Source organism: Natrix helvetica, assembly GCF_964273705.1.
Source record: "Natrix helvetica genome assembly, chromosome: 11".
In the NCBI taxonomy this organism is placed as follows: Eukaryota; Metazoa; Chordata; class Lepidosauria; order Squamata; family Natricidae; genus Natrix; species Natrix helvetica.
This window is the reverse complement of record NC_138562.1, coordinates 18,840,351-18,854,287: the sequence shown is the minus strand read 5'-3', so window position 1 is coordinate 18,854,287 and position 13,937 is coordinate 18,840,351. Positions and strand designations below refer to the sequence as shown.

Sequence of the window (13,937 nt, the reverse complement as noted above, 5' to 3'; positions counted from 1 at the left end):
ATCCAATTCCCTTGCCTGCTTACAAGGCAGGTGTCCTTGTACCATCCCAGATAAATGGCGTCCCTATCTTTTCTTGAAAACCTCCAACCACCGAGCACCCGCAACTTCAGGAGGCAAACCGTATCACTGATTAGCTTGTGGCCTGTTTCCAGCAACCAAGTCAGAGGAGGCGGTAGCAGCGTGGGAGGGTCAGCATCAAGACAACCTGAGAGCACTGAGGGGGAAGAGGGAATGGAGCTGGCAGAAAGGGAGAGACAGAGGCGGTGCCTGGGCCGTCCTTCAACCCTCAGATGGAGAGTCAACAGCCCCCAGGTCTGGAGGTGGCTGATGAGGAGGAGGAGGAGGAGGAGGAGGAGGAGGAAGAGCTGCATCCAGTGCCCGACGCATGGATGGGCAGAAGGCAGAGGAGAGGAGAGCAGTGGAAATCACTGGGCTGATCCTTGGGATGGAAGAGCCACCATCCCCTTTTAATCCCTCTGGGAATAAACGGCAGGGGGAGGAGATGGATAGATTTGGCAGACAACTATCCATCTCCCTGCTGGATGAACTTGTTAGCCTGCGGTGAGAGAGAAACTTTTTGCCAGAGCTGCTGGCGCTCCTAATAAAGGAATCATTGATTTAACTACTGTCGTGTTTGAGGAGCTGGGTCAGGACAGATGATTTGTTCTCATGGTCAGGAAATTCCTCCTTAGTTCCAAGTTGAATCTCTCTTTCATGAACTTCCACCTATTGCTTCTTGTCCTGCCCTCAGGTGCTACGGAGAATAAGTCAACCCCTCTTTTCTCTTGCAGCCCATCAAGTACTGGAAGACAGTTATCCCGTCTCGCCTAACCAGTGGTGGGTTGCTCTTACCGTCGCTACCGGTACGCTGCTCGTGCTCTGGTCGTGCATGTGCCCGATGTGCGCTTTGAACGTACCTGACATGCCCTGTGCACGCATGCATGCGCACTCCACCACCCTAGCTGCTCATTGGAGGTTGCGCAGGCACCGCCCGCTGTGTGCCCTTGTGCAATGGGCCCGGTTGCTTCAAAAACAGGTATGGAACGTGGGCGTAGGTGGGCCAAACCAGCCACTGTATCGATATGGCAGTGGTGGGTTGCAGGCGGTACACCCTGGTACGGGAGTACCGGAGCCTGCCCAGAGCACTGGGTACTGTTCCGGTACGGTGCTCTGGAGGGCCCACCCACCCACCCGTGCTCCTTACCTGTCTTTAAAGTCTTTGGCGCTTCCGCGCACATGCCCAGCGCATACAGCGCCTGCGCGACACTCCACTGAGCAGCTGGAGTGTCGCGGAGGCATTGCTGGATGGTATAACGCATGTGTGCACTGCCATACCAGTTGCAATGGGTTCCAGAACCCACCACTGCGATACGGTGACTGCTGCTCCTGACTACTACTGGTACGGCCGTACCGGTTGGAACCCACCACTGTCCCTAATCCTTCTGTTTGATAAGACTAGACCAGGGGTGTCCAAACTTGGGAACTTTAAGACTTGTGGACTTCAACTCCCAGAATTCCCCAGCCAGCCATGGGGAATTCTGGGAGTTGAAGTCCACAAGTCTTAAAGTTCCCAAGTTTGGACACCCCTGGACTAGACCTACCTAGTTCCCTTCACCATTCATCATACGGTTTAGCCCCCAGGCCCCTCACCACCTCGGTTGCTCTTCCCTGCGCTCTTTGACACATGTCAAAAAAAGGGAGCAAGGCTGCCACGATGGTGAAGTCTCAACCACACCTTGACTTTTGGGGTCCTCCCCCCTTCATTGGGCCTCTCCTGGGACTTGATCCTTGCTCCCTAATGGAGAAGCTTTGTAAATAAGGCTTCGTCCGTGCTCCCAGCGCAGCAGCCACTGTTCTCTGCCAGTAATTAAGAACGCTAATTCTCATGATGCTAATTTCTGTCAGATGCTTATGAAAAATGCATTTCCTTCTCCCCGGGAGTTGACTGCCAGCAGGAACTTATCTGGGTGACAAGGCATTCAAAGGAAGGAAAGCAAGGACTGGTTACCATGGTTTTGCCCCCGCAGTCTTAAGCCTGCGAGATGAAAATCAGGAAAGAGAAAAGCAAAGAATGGAAGAGAGCCCAACAACAACATGGCTGCCCTCGCGCCAGGGCGGCCCTCTTCCGCAAACGTCCTCCGTGGCCTCGCGTGGGCTCACAGGAAGGGTCGCCCCGCGACGCAACCCCTTAACTCTCCGCAGGGTGAGCAGGAGTGATCCACCCAGGTTGGGCCATTTTCCATCAAACCCCCCCTCCCCAAACAGCTTTAAAAAGGACAGGGGCCTATTTTGGGTCCATTGTAGAGACTCTATTGTCATGGCAACCTGACTCCTTCATCAAAATCTTCGACTTCGGATTCTGACGGGAGGCCAAAAGTGCAAAATGCGGAATGAAAGGAAGAGAAAGGAGGTGTTAGATACTTGCTCTAACTACAGTGGTTTCCACCAAGGTCCTCTCTTCCGGTGGGAAGAGAGGTTTAATCCTATTGGTCGAAGGGTCTGACAGCTCCCTATAAAAGGGCTGCTGTCAGACTCAACCTTCGCTGGATTGTCCTCACTTCTTGTACTTAATAAAGAGCTGTTGTTACCGTTAAGCCTGTGTGTGCCTATCCATTACTGCTGGGATTCTTTCATTAGGGTTTCTTAGCTTCCCTAAATGGCTGGAAAGGGAGAGGAACAGATGACATTGGCAAGAGAGGGACCTTAATGGCAAAACATCTGCATGTATGCAGGAAGACACAGTTGGGCTAGCACCATGTTCTGTTCTGTTCTATCCTGTCCTGTCCTGTCCCATTCCGTTCCACTTGACTTGACTCTACTCTACTCTACTCTACTCCACATTCTATTTTATTCTATTCTATTCTTCATTCCAATATCTATTCTATTCTATTCTTCATTCCAATATCTATTCTATTCTATTCTTCATTCCAATATCTATTCTATTCTATTCTTCATTCCAATATCTATTCTATTCTATTCTTCAGTCCAATATCTATTCTATTCTATTCTATTCTATTCTTCATTTCAATATCTATTCTATTCTATTCTATTCTTCATTTCAATATCTATTCTATTCTATTCTATTCTTCAGTCCAATATCTATTCTATTCTATTCTTCAGTCCAATATCTATTCTATTCTATTCTATTCTTCATTTCAATATCTATTCTATTCTATTCTATTCTATTCTTCATTTCAATATCTATTCTATTCTATTCTATTCTATTCTATTCTATTCTATTCTATTCTATTCTATGATCTCCTTCTCACAGGGACCAGAGCAAGGAGCTTCTCCAACCTTAAAACCATTGGTGGACTTGTTCCAGTTTATGCATTGCTCAGTAGCTCCTAGCAATTCGACATCCAGCGTGCCTATTTTGGAAAGCAAGGCGTGTTTGCTTCACCAGGCAACGTTTTGTGAGGATGGAACAACTTGGAACCAGAGAGCTTATTTAGAAGTTCTTGCGCTTTGTTGCTGGTTCTTTTTTGACCAGAAAGTACATCAAGGACTCTGCTCTTAGACCACTCAAAGCTCCATCTATTCATCTAAGGCTTTCATAAGCGACCTTGCCAGTCATGTTTGGAAGACAATGAAAAGAGATGAAAACACAACAAGTACGGTATCTGCATGAAGAGAACAGCAGGAGTTTTTTCAGATTGCATTGTGAAGGTTTTATCCCAGGCGTATTTTTCTGAGAAGAACCAAGAATACAAAGAATCCATGGCCCCGTTTGCACAGAGAGGATTGAACTGTGAAAGCTGCTTGCTCACAATGGCTCTGCTAACAATCCTGTTTCTCTTTCATTTTTTTTGGAAGTGTTTTGTTCCTGGAAATACTTTGAATATATGCCAGTGTAAAAAAAAACACCTTGTATACAAATGTGAGTTCTGAAAGAGAGGAAGGGCATGAATCAAAAGAAGAACAGAAGGAAAGGGGGGAGGGGAGGAAAAAGGGGAAGAGAAGAAAAGGGGAAGGGGGAAGATGCTCAGACACACATATATATCCACACAAAGATGGAGGATGCATAAATACCCCATGCTTTTTATGCAAATGAAAGAAGCTGGATTACCATTCTAGACAACAGAACCAAGCATTCTTGGTGGTATCTCTCTGGTAGGGCATCCATGGGCACCTTCAAAAGGCAACCTGGGCCATTAACATGGAGGCATCTGGATATGCAATATTGCTTTGAATTCCTCCTCCTCCTCCTCCTTTTCATTCCAAGGAGTCTTGCCTGAGGAAAAGTCAGATGCCGGAGTGAGGAAGTATTTAAGGGTGGCACAGGCTGCTAATTGAAACGATCACAGGGCTGTTAAAATAATCAAGCTGAAGTTTTAATGCAAGCTAATCCCCTCTGCCAGGAGCACCATTTGCATGGAGGAACCCCATTAAATTTTTAGAGGGCACTTCAGGTGTAATGATTAATTGGGAAAGAGGTGGGGAGATCTCCTCTCTTCAACTTTTTCTGCTCATCTTCTGGTCCAGTTTGGTCTGCATTTTCTCACCTGACCCCTGCTATCTTCAGCTGCCATTGAGACCACAACTCCCAGAATCCCAGGCAAGCTGGTTGCAAATTCTGGGAGTTGACGTCCACTCATCTTAAGGTGAGTGAGATTGAGAAATATTACTCTGGGACAGGAGTATCCAACCTTGGCTACTTTAAGACCTGTAGAACTTCAACTCCCAGAATTGTCCAGCTCTGACTTTCTCCATCTCAAGAACGTCCCACAATGAGCTTTTGAGATACTTTGCTTTTAACTGGATGGGTGGGTGGGTGGACCGTTGGCTGTTGGCCAGGTCCGCAATGCCATCTAACAGAACATAACAGAGTTGAAAGGAGGTCTTCTAGTCCAACCACCTGCCCATGGCAGGAGATCCTATATCATTTCAGTCCAACCTCTTCTTAAAAGCCTCCATTGATGGAGCACCCACAACTTCTGGAGGGCAAGTGATTCCACTGTTTAATTGTTCTCACTGTCAGGAAATTTCTCCTTAGTTCCAGGTTGCTTCTCTCCTTCTTTCCATAACTGTTACTTCTTGTTCTGCCTTCAAGTGCTTTGGAGAACAGGTTGACCACCCCTCTCCTTCTTCCTTTTATTAGCCCATGATGTGCACTTTTTAATTCTTTCAAGGGGGCAGAGATATTCAAGCTAGAGATGGCTACTTAAAGCCAATTTCCCCTCCTCTTCCTCCTCCTCTGCAATCCTCTTTTCCTCCATCTTCATTTCTTAACAGCTACTTCTTGATGCTCATCTTGTGACTCTGCAGTTCGCTGTTTCCCATTACAGTTTTTTCCTCGTTCTGAAAAGCAGCCGTTTCTCCTAAACCCGGGAGGGTGGTGGTGGTTCTCAGAGGCCCCTTTAAAGCAGCTCATCTGCAACCGGAGTGTTGAAATTGGTGGCACCACTTCCTGCCCACGTTTGGAGCAAGATGCTGCAGCTGGACCGCTGAAGCTTGGGTTGGGTGGGAGGGATTTGCAGGGGCTTCTTCAGCTAAATCAGATCTGCAAAGGCAATGGCGGCCTTCCTTCTTAAGCAGTGGGTTTCTGCAAAGCCTCCCTTGTTCCCTGGGCCTCCTCTAATGTAGTGGCAGTACCTGGAGACAGTAGAAGGCAAGAGGAAAGAACTGGAGAAGATCACAACATACAAAGTCCTACAAACAGAAATGGAACGACTGTGGCAAAAGAAAGCAAAGATGGCAGCAACAGTTAACCAAGGAGAGAAGCAACTTAGAACTTAGGAGAAAATCCTTGACAGTGAGAACAATTCATCACTGGAACACGTTTGCCTCCAGAACTTGTGAATGATCCAACACTGGAAGTTTTTAAGAAGATGTTGGATAACCATTTGTCTGAAGTGGTGTAGGGTTTCCTGGTTTGGTCTTTGAGGTGGGACTAGAAGACCTCCAAGGTCCCTTCCAACTCTGTTATTCTATTCTTGTTTATCCTTGTAATAGGCACCAAGTAATAGGGTGCAATCCCAAAACATTCTGGAGTATCCCTTGAATATCCTCGGCCTTGACAAAATCACCACCAGTCAATTGCAAAAGGCAGCTTCACTTGGAACAGCTGATATCCTGTGACGGCATCTGTAACACCATCAGACAAAGGTATCTTCCTGTCTCAGGTCCTTGGGGAGAAATCTATTGGTAGACAAAATTGTCTATAGGGATTTTCAGTCATCCAGGACATCTTGTTGTTGTTGTTGTTGTGCCATATCTGTCATTGGACATTGGTGATCATGTTGGCGATCCTGTTTTATCAACAGCCGCATGAAAAAATGCTGCTGAGTTTTGACCAAATCAGTCCCTTAGATTTTGAAGCCACGATGTTCTTCTTCTGCCTGGACCTCTTTTGCTTTCAATTTTATCCTGGAGGATTGAATGAAGGATGCCGTATTTTTCTTGGTGTCGCATCACATGTCCAAAATATTCTAAGTTTTGCTTTTTAACGATTTTGATGATTTCCCTTGGCCTTCCCAGGTGACATGGTTGGCCCAAAGATGCTTTTTCAAATGGCAACTGGACTTTCTTGGGTTTTGTTTTCCTTGAAGATGTTTTGCTTCTCATTTGGACAAAAATGGCAAATCCGGTGTGAATATCTGACTATGTGATGAACAAATTGTATATTGCTGGTTTGCGAGGTGAAAAACACACCAAAAAGAGAGGAATAAAACCATATAAGAATAAAGACAAAGGAGCAAACTTTGCACAGTTAATCTTTGTGCTGGTGATCCATGCGCAAGTAGACCCCCACCCCAGTTTAATTGGTGGGGGGGTGTTGTTCTCTCTGCTTCTTGTTTGAGATCAGCAACGATAGCAAAAGAGATTCTGTACATTTTAAAAATCTTTACCAGTTGTGAACTGTTATTTATTTGTTTTCCATTGAACAAGCTTTGAACGACAGCTGCAATTTTGGCTCTCACTTAATGTCATCACAACATCATTATGTTGTTGCTAGGAATTCTGTGTGCCTGAAAGCCAGGGAGTCTGTGTGTTTAATTTCCCTCCCACCAAAACATGCATGCAAATAAACACCAATTCATTTCTAGAGCAACATTAAATTAAACAGCCTGGCTAATGACTGAACACCGGTTATCTGCCCCCTGCATGCTATTCACTTAGACACACGGAAAAACCAAATGTCACACCCACTTTATTCCCGTCATAACCTCATTGTCTTTCCCCACTGCTTGGCCTCAGTTGCGGAAGCCAGGGTCAAGCTCCCTCAATACTGGCTTGGCAACATCCTGTGCTTTCACACATACGCACCTCTTTGTAAAGGTGTCTCTCTGACAAGTGGCACCTGGTGGTAAAAACATGTGGTGGTGCCTTCTTATCTCCTACACACCTACGGTGTCTTCTCGGCTGTGAAAAGGTCCTCCTGTTGGAGACTTGAGCCTCATCTTCTCCAGATTAAATTTTTTCCCCTTCTTTAATGATCCTCAACGTCCTTTTAGATATTGTCCCACCAGCCTGAGTCCTCCTCCTGTTTCCCAGAGCAGCTTTTGGGGTGCTCCAGTCCCCAGGCACGATGCTTAGGATCAGAAGGAGCCAAAGCTTCTTTGACCTACTCCACTGAGCTGCTGCGGAGAAGATGCTGGACTCAATGGTCCAGAGAAAGCAACCACTCTACTCCTCTCCTGTTAGGAGTTTCAGGGTATTGGCCACCCCACCCCACCCCCAAGTAAAAGTATGTTCGAAGCCACCCAGAGTATTGGACACAAGATGGGGGGCAAATAAATTTCACAGTGAATAAAATAAAAGCGAGTAAAATCTTGGAGCAGGGGACACAACTGTACTCACTGCTCCAAAGTTCTGGAGGTGCTGCTTCTTCATTACAGAAGTTCTCTTCTAATTTCCCATCATCTTATATTAAAACTATGCAGGGGAGGGAAAGATAAAGCATTCAGATTTGCAATCTAAACCCAAGAGATCTTCTTTTTGAGGACTCTCTTGGAATTGGAGCGTTTCCACCGAGACAAGGGGCTCCGAAGCATTGGGTTTCAAGGCTACAATTGGTTCTCCACCACCTTATAAGCTGCTAGATTTCAAGCGTCTGTCTGTCCCACCTTTGGAAGCTCTTTTGAGGAGATGGCCCCTATCTTCTTTGGAAGAAAATATGGGGAGGGGGGGCGCATCTCAGCCAAGGGACCTGAAGGCCCTCTACTCAAGAGGTGGATAGCTGGGCCAACTGCAACTCTGGCTCTGCTACTCGGTTAGGATGGGATTTTTGGATTCCTGCATCAAACGAGCTATTTATTCCCTAAGATGTCAGGAGCTTTACTTTGAGATCAATAAGGAAATAAACACACGAATCAAAAGCTGCTGGGTGGGTTGTATCTTAGAGCTTCTGGGCAAATAGGCCCACTGTGGGCTTCTTCTAGGAGACCCTTCCTCTAAATGGGACCCTGCTGTTTACAAAAGTCTTTGTCTAATTTCCCATCATCTCTTATTAAAACAATGCTGGGGAGGGAAAAATAAAAAAAGAAAGCATTCTGAGTTGCAATTGGCCCCCCTGGAGAGCTTCCTCTGAGAAATCTCTTGCAGTGGGTGTTAAGGAAACAGTATTTGGAAATCTTTGTTTTCGTTGAAGTTATTTTTCAAGCAGACATCAGAAAAACGTAGCTCAGAGCAAATATTTTAGCGTTTCACAATCGCTTCTATGTTTAACTACAAATATTTAATCAGCCTGGAAAGCTGCAAAGAGAATTCCAAGAGGTGCAAAGTAATGCATTAACAAGTCACACAAGTCTCCTCATTCGACACCCGAGGGAATCCTGCCCCACAGAGAAGGAGTAAGTCTTGGAGAGCCCCAGAATCAGAATCCAGCCAGGAAGGAGCGCTGGAAAAGAACTGGGAAGATTCTCCTTTCCCCCACCTCCAAATTCTGTAGGTATTATCACCAGTCTGACTGCATGGAGTCCTTGAGGGTAAGGACCCATACTTGAAAACAATGGCTGCAAACTGCAAATTGGGCAGTAGACAGTGGTCGTCTTCTGGGTGTGGAGGAAACGCCCCAAGAGACCACCTTCTTTGAAGGATCGAAGGAGTTGGCATGAGGAAGGCCAAAGTGGCAATAACTGGAGGAGTTCGGGACAATCCTTGGGATTCTCTGCCCCAAAGGTGCTTTTTTCAGGAGGCAACTGGATTTTCTCGTTTTTTTTTTCTTTTGAAGACGTTTCGCTTCTCATCCAAGAAGCTTCTTCAACTCTTAACAGGACAGCGGGGAATGGAAGGAATCCTGTCAGAGCTGAAGAAGCTTCTTGGGTGAGAATCGAAATGTCTTCAAAAGAAAAGATAACAAGAAAGTCCAGTTGCCTCCTGAAAAATGCACCTTGGAGACAAACCATGATTGGGAGGACGGAGAATCTCTACAGACTTTGAGCTATGCAATTTGGGATGAAGGGCCTTGGAATAGCGTGGGAGTAGGAATGGATTTCTAGAGAAAAATTGTAGTCCTCACCTTATGTCTATTCAGTTAATAACTATTTAAAGTGCTGAAAAGGGGGACGTATGAGTGGTCCTTGCTCTTATGACCGGCACAGCATCCTAAGAGTTTACGTGAACAAATTTCAGGCATTTGGATATTAGCATGTGTATATATGCCCCCCTCCCCCAAATCTGAATTTTTAGGAACTTATTCTCATTTTTAGAAGCATCTGAGGATGCATGCCTGGTAAACTTTACACATTTCCTAATTCTGCACGGCAGTTCAAAAAAAATTATGTAAAAATCCCCAACTATCTGGGGAAATCATGCAGAAAACCTTAATAAGGTTTATAACATGAGAGGAACTTTTAGTTACAAGACAGGCGTACAAAACTCCACACATTCGGAAGGGCGCACGTTTTTCGGTGAGTTTTATTTATTTTAATTTTTTTTCACCCATGGCTCCAAAAGGGAGCCTGATGAGATCCCCCCTCCCCCGCTTTTATTTTTTGCAAAGGTGATCTATAAAAGATTAGTTGCGTTCTCCCTATGCCCACAAGTAGGTTAAGTCTTAAGAAATGAGTTCATAAAATTCATTTGCCGCTTTTAATGGGTAGAAATTGATATAATCTTTCACAATCCTTTAATTGGTCCAGAGGGACTTCTAGCTAAGCACCCCACAAAGAACTGAGAACAGCCTGGCTCAACAAAGGAGCTACTCCATCCCCCCACCCCCCACCCCCACCCGCCAACGCCTGCCCTCTTTGCAAGAGGCTAATAATAATTGTCTTGGCTTTCTAGCTTAACGAAATTCTGTTCCTAATTAATGCAAACTGCTTGCTAGTTTGGAATCAAACTAATTCAACGCTTGGAAGGGGAAGGTTAGCTTTGCAGACACCTGCATTTTGATCCGACTTCACGCAGGCTTGACTCAAAAGGCTTGGGGTATCTGGCATCCGGTCAGCTCTGCTCCGTATCTCAAATTCTCCCCACGGGGATGCAAAACTCCCAAGAAATCCTTCGGGTGAGCTACAATTGCCCCCAAGTGCTCATTTCACAAGATCACCTTCAACCTCGGGAGAGTCCACAGATCTTTGAAATGTTTGGAAGTATCTTGAGATAAGAAGCCAAATGGGTAAGAAGGGACACATCAGCAGAGACAATTGTGAGGCTGTTGTGTGTCTAAAACTCCCTTAAGAAGGTGGTATCAAATGCTGTGTGCTGTAGGAAGGCAACAGAGGGACAGGAAGAGAAGGAAATCAGAGGCAGAAGGCACCTTTGGAGGTTCAGGAAGAAACCCTGGTGGATTTGGGGGATGGCTCCACTCCCAAGAACCAGCCAACAGAGGGCAGCATCCCCCTAGCTTTTGACTTGGAGAAGATGTCCCTGTGGCTTCTGGAGGCCAGAAATGGCCCTTCTGTGGGTCCCAGGTTCTCTGGTTTTATTTTGTCCCCTGAAGGACACAGCATGATAGGTTCGGCCTCTAGGGTGAGTGGATGAGGACTTTCTAACCATACTAGGGGAGACACGATAGCAGTCTTCCAATATCTCAGGGGTTTCCCCAAAGAAGAGGGACCAAAGCTATTCTCCAAGGCACCTGAGGGCAGGACAAGAAGCAATGGGTGGAAACTAATCAAGGAGAGAAGCAACTTAGAACTGAGGAGAAATTTCCTGACAGTGAAAACAATTAACAGTGGAACAACTTGCCTCCAGAAGTTGTGAATGCCCCAACACTGGAAGTCTTTAAGAAGATGTTGGATAGCCATTTGTGGTGTAGGGTTTCATGCCTAGGCAGGGGGTTGGACTAGAATACATCCAAGGTCCCTTCCAACTGTGTTATTCTATTCTCTACAAGGTCTTGATTTCCATTCGTGATGTCTTGGGTCGTTTCTGTTGCTCACAAAGGCCATTTCTCCCTTAGTAGTGACAAACACAGCTGAGAAGCCTTTGAGGGGGGTGTCTTCCTCAGGTGGTGATGGGTGTGTGTGTGTGAGAAGGCTGCAGACCCTGCTGGAACATGGCCTTGGCAGGAATAACCCACTTTGTACCCACTCTAGACTCAGAAAGTGCAGAGATGCTGCATTCCTTCCATGCAGGCGTATCTCTTCTCCTTCGAGCCTCTAAACCCAAGGATGCTCCGTCCAACTGAATGCAAACTGCTTCGGGGCGGGGGGGGGGGGGGGTTGGATACAGAAAGTTTCTCTCACCTGGCATAGCCTCAAAAGAAGCTCAGAGGATGCTACAGGTTGAGGCTGCCCTCTAGGGACCAAAAGAGCTCCCTAGCCAGTCCCTCTCTGTCCCAGCCTCTCCCTGTCCTGGAATTCCTGCCTGTTCTTCTCAGCCCCTCAAGCGGTCTCAGCCAAACCTTGAGCCTTGAACCTGTTGGGTGAGGTCAAGAGCTTGGCTGCAGATGCTTAAGGGGTGGAATGGCAGCGAGGCAGGAGGAATCCACGCTGGGCTTTCCCTGAGCTAAATGCTTCCTGAAACCCGTGCCATTATTCCAAGGGAGGAGACCAAAACATACGAAGAACGGTTGCAGGAACTGGGTACGTCTAGTTGAATGAAAAGAAGGACTAGGGGAGACATGATAGCAGTCTTCCAGTATCTCAGGGGCTGCCACAAAGAAGAAGGAGCCAAGCTATTCTCTCACCTGAGGGGAGGAGAAAAAGCAATGGGTGGAAACTAATCAAGGAGAGAAGCAACTGAGGAGAAATTTCCTGACAGTTAGAACAATTAATCAGTGAAACAGCTTGCCTCCAGAAGTTGTGAATGCCCCAACACTGGAAGTCTTTAAGAAGATGTTTGTCTGAAGTGGTGTAGTTTCCTGCCTAGGCAGGAGGTTGGACTAGAAGACCTCCAAGGTCCCTTCCAACTCTGCTATTGTATTATGGTATTGAATATTAGTGAAATGGCATATATGGAAGAGGCTGGGGCTGCAGACCCCGGGCGGTGCAAGGGGCTGCCTAGCTTTCACTGAAATACCCACCGCCTCCCGGCGTTAAGTGCGAACATTAGTATTTTCATCACCACCTTCAGAATCGAAAGCAGATGTGCCCACGTTTGCGGAGTGCTTCCCTCTGAAGGCATTTGCTCTACCTCCCTGGTGGGGTTTAGCCACAACTCTGGAATCCAGGGGCTGAGGCTGCCCCCTTCCCCCATGAAAGAAATTCCACCTTGCAAGAGGGAAAAGGACCCCATGAAAGAGGCTTAGATGAATAAATACAAACTCGCGTTTTATTGATTTCAGGCAGCAATGCGTCCATGTCAACAAACAAGAAAACAACTTGCAGTATAAAAATCCCCCCCTTCCTATACCCCTGGGACAAAAAGTACCCCCATGGCCACAGGGGTGGGGGGGCACCAGGGCAGAGGCCTCCTCTCCTGGGCCTTTAGTCAATCTCCCTGCCTTCCATCCCAACTTTGGGACCTGCTGGAGAAATCTAGGAATCCCCAGCTGATCCGAGATAGGAGGGATCAGAGGTCTCCCAGGATCTGCTTGGAGAAGGCTGAGGGGGTTGCCTCTCAGGGGTCTCTGAGGAGTCTTTCTAGACCCAGCTTTGTGCACAATCGGAGAATGGGCTCGTTGTGAAGGACCTGAAAAGACCCTTTCCCCAGTGTGGATTGTGCAAGAGGAAAAGGACGGCCCCTCCCTCTGAATTAATGAGAAAGAATTGGGGTGCTCCCACCAGCCTCCCCCTCCCCACTGCAGCTCCTTTTGCTCCTCACTAACTGGCCCAGCAGACCACTCCCAACTCAGCGCCTGAGTGGAGGGGGGGAGGTTTGGGCTGCCACCTGGAATGTTAAAACAGACCAAATCTTTAAGACCGGCGGCTCTCGGGAAGAAGTACGGAGCAGATTCAGCTTTTTGGCTCATTCTCATGAAAAAGAGGAACTCCCTTGGCCCCGGGGGTGGGGGGTGGGGGCTGCATTAGGCTTTCTGGGAGAGGGAATGATGGGGAAAGAAAGAAGAGATTCCCGCTTGAGAAGGGAAAAAACAGCTGAAATGGACAATGAAAAGGTCCTTTGGAAACCAAAATCTGAACAGATTTATTTTTATTAGCTGGCCAGCCAGCTCTGTGCACCGAGAATAAGCAGTTCCACTTCTAATTCTCTCTCTCTCTCCTTTATTTTAAAGCCAAGTTTCTAGTCCTTATGGCTATGGAGATACAACTTGAAGACGAACGAGAAAGGTCTACCCCAAATCCGGATGGCTCATTAGGATGGCCAGTTCTTTGGGATGGAGAGAGATTTTTTTCCAGAAACTTCCCTCCAAGGTAGCAAAATAATAATAATAATAATAAATTACCTCCCAAATTAAATGCCAGGAATAAATTACGCAAATAAAATGCCAGGTGCAGCATCTCTCTCTCTCACACACACACATACACAGATATGTGTAGTTGCACATCCGGAGTGTTGTGCGATAGTCCTCGTCCCATTGACACACACAAGTAAGTCTCCCTGAATTATGACAGGTGTCCCACATCCAACGAAGTGCGCAAAGGATC

The 13,937-nt window shown here is 46.7% G+C and overlaps 1 protein-coding gene across 1 annotated transcript in view; it reads right to left on the bottom strand.

The window, feature by feature from the left end:
- Positions 1-12,641: 12,641 nt before the first annotated feature.
- Positions 12,642-13,937, bottom strand: part of SLC6A14 (solute carrier family 6 member 14) — an 18,774-nt gene continuing 17,478 nt past the window's right edge. The window contains exon 14 of the mRNA XM_081963740.1: positions 12,642-13,937. This exon is cut by the window's right edge and continues 138 nt beyond it. The gene's annotated coding sequence lies outside the window, so the exon portion shown is untranslated.